The sequence below is a fragment of the Athene cunicularia genome, assembly GCF_003259725.1.
Source record: "Athene cunicularia isolate RWA chromosome 1 unlocalized genomic scaffold, athCun1 chr1_part1, whole genome shotgun sequence".
Taxonomy (NCBI): domain Eukaryota; kingdom Metazoa; phylum Chordata; class Aves; order Strigiformes; family Strigidae; genus Athene; species Athene cunicularia.
The window spans coordinates 9,263,285-9,266,281 of NW_020799091.1; the positions used below are offsets into that span (position 1 = coordinate 9,263,285).

The 2,997-nt window shown below is 45.6% G+C and overlaps 1 protein-coding gene across 1 annotated transcript in view; it reads left to right on the plus strand.

Moving 5' to 3' along the window:
• Positions 1–34: 34 nt before the first annotated feature.
• FAT3 (FAT atypical cadherin 3) overlaps positions 35–2,997 on the plus strand; it is a 409,192-nt gene continuing 406,229 nt past the window's right edge. The window contains exon 1 of the mRNA XM_026843787.1: positions 35–147. The gene's annotated coding sequence lies outside the window, so the exon portion shown is untranslated. The remainder of the gene's footprint in view (positions 148–2,997) is intronic.

The window sequence follows — 2,997 nt, forward strand, 5'->3', positions numbered from 1 at the left end:
GGGGGAGCAGCCGTGGCCCCCCCAGCCCTGCCGGGCTCTGTTGGGGTGGTTGCTCCGGGCTCCGCGGGGCAGAGACAGGAGGGTCCCCGACCCTCAGCCCTCAGCATCCCCGGGACACCCGACAACTGGGACCGTGGGGGAGTGTCAGTGAGTGTGTGTCTGTGTGTGTGTGTGCAAGGGCTGGTGTGCGCCTGGAGGGAACCTGCTCCGGCTGGGCATGGGTTAAACGTGTCTCTTCCCTCCTCTAACTTCTGCTGTTAAAGGAAATAATCCAGCCTGTCCTGCTCACTTTTTGAACCCCGCGGGATTATTTGCAGGAGGAAAAGAGAACCGCGCTGCCCCGAGAAACGCGTTAGTGGGTGTCTTTTTCCGTGTGGGTTTGGGTTTTTTTTTGTGTGTGTGTGTGTTTGTGTTTTTTTAGTTATTGTGCGTCGTGGCTTCGTGCCCTTGCTTTGTTGTTGGGAGGGTAAAGGGATGCTGAGTGTCCTTAGTCCCAGATTCAATTAAAATAAATGCAAGTAAACGGGACATAAAGGGAAGTCAGCACTGGCATCCCGACAGAGGCACTAAAGCATCAAGGTTGGTTAAATGGAAGAGACTCGAGGAAATCCATGCTTTCCTTCTTACTCATTTGCTTTCCCATCGCAGCGCTGTCAGACAGCCTTAGAGAGGTGCATCGTTTGATCAGGGTTTCACGGATCCTTAACCAATCTCTGTCCAGCAGAAAGAAAAAAAAAAAAAAATCTCCACAGGCACAGGCATTTTAACTTCTCTCTCATTTAGCAAATGCTTTGCTTTATGAAATCTGGTTTAGTTCCTTTGCTGAGAACTCAAATATCAGAAGAAGGTGAGCTATGAGAAATGCAGAGCAGAAGTGCTGCACCATTTCCTAGTCAGTGCCTGGACTGTGTTCTTTCACTGAGGGCTTATTCCTGGTCTGAAGCAGTTGAGGGGAGGGTGTAAGTGTTAGCTGGGAAAGCAGAACAAGGCAAAATAGCCTGACTAGTTCTTGGCTGTCTATTTTTTTTTTTTCCTCCCATCCATTCTTCTCACATACAGAGAGGTTTTATCTTTCGGTTGAACAAAAAGTTAGTTTTGTTGTTTGGAGAGGACTTGGTGGTGGATGCAAGGGGAGAAGGATCTATCCCTCTAGAGCCAGCTTGCTTTTGAAGAGTGCTGCTGAGACAGAGCTTACAGGTGTGATAGTAGTGTTCAAAAAACACTGGAGTCTCATTGAGACAGCCAGGTAGGAGCCAGTGTACTGCAGGGCTGGGAACTATGGATATCCCTCTGCTTGATCCTTTGGTGGTGCTAGTGTTGTAGAGAATCAGCAGGTTGGCTGTACTTGCCTTGAAGCAGCAAATCATACTGTCTTTTTCTTTACTTTTGCTCCTTTTTTTTAAAGCTTAATTCTTGACATAGCATCTGTTGGCATCTTAATGAGTGTGCCCCGTACCTGTGTGCTGATGGTAGGTGGGATGCTTCCTCAATTGTGTGTTAGGTTACTGTGTTGTTACGCTGCGTGTGCAGGACAGCGATGGGGTGCAACTCCCCTGCTTTCGCAAAGTGCTGGCTTGCTCTGTTCTGACATGAGGGCCTTCTATTCCACCAGGTTATGTTTTCCCGTTTCTACCATCAAGTTGCGCTGTTGTGACCTGAGGTACTCTGGTTGAGGGATTCTGTCAAATACACTGAAATGAGCAATTAGGAGAGAGTTAGAGTGTTTAGCCATTGCTCGTTAGGAGCAGTTTGTAGCTGCTGTTCCACTACAGATGTATTTCTGTGCTGAGTTCTCAAATGTCTTCTGACACATGCCAACTACACTCATACCACTTGTATTTACAGTCAGGTTTTTCTGAAGGACAGAAAGTTGGTTAGGATAAGGTTTGTTTTAGCATGGTGTGCCAATGTGAAACATCATACTTCTGGATGCAGGTTTGAATCCATTACAGTTTGGTAGTGTCTTAAATTTCTTAACTGATGAATATTTGGTTGCTTATGTGAAGGGTTTCACGACTTCTGCCTGCAGTTCATAACACAAAAGCTGCTGGCACTGTTAAGACCCTTACTGTGCTGGCTGGAAGTCCCAAGGCAGAATGGGCAGGGAGTCAGAATCGCTGTGACAGAGGTGAAATCCTGGCTATGCTGACTTCAGTGGGAGCTTTGCCATAGATGACAACGGGCCAAAGCTTCAATCCAGAAGTAGTCCTCCCTTCTTGTTGGTAATCCTGGTGTATGCTCTAGGGAAGCTTTTGCTTTTCTGCTGCCACCCAGACTGTGTCTGTTAGTGCAGAGAAGATGTAAGTCTCTTAGGATGTCATGCTGTGCCTTTCACAAGCGCAGCATTCCTGGGAAGGAAATCAGGGCAGATACAAGTGGAAATAAAACCCCAAACGTGGACAAAAGCTCACTGTCTCGTTGCTCATGTCCTGAGTCATTCCCAGGAACATGGATCAAGCACTCTGAACCGAGCAAGATTAGCTTCTTGAGACTGCAGTGGAGGGAGCTGTCAGTGCCTGCAGCCAGTGCATCCCCCAGTCCCTGCTTCTGCATTTGCAAATTATTGGTTTAGTGACAGACATTCAATATGTGAAGCAACAGTACGTTCATTAATTCAACCCTACTTAGCCTGTGCACACTGAGTGAGTTTTCTGTTTGTATGTGATCTAGTGAGCTGTTCTCAGAGACACTTCATATATCCAGTATCCAGATACATTTTTATGTTAAATGACAGCCACAAATGGGAAGTATTTGATACTTTTTGTAGAACGTGGAAGGTGTGTAGTACAGAATATTGGAATTTGCATTTAATCAGTGCTGGTTGAAAGCTGGTCCAGAACATGACCATGTAATGTAATAATAACACTGGTCTTTTCACCAGAAATGTGTTGCTTCATTTTGTATTTAGTGGTGTAGAAGAGGATTTGTTGATATATAGCAAAAATGTTTGACTGAGATTAAGGTATTTAGATCTGATACTTTTTTTTTTTTTTTTTT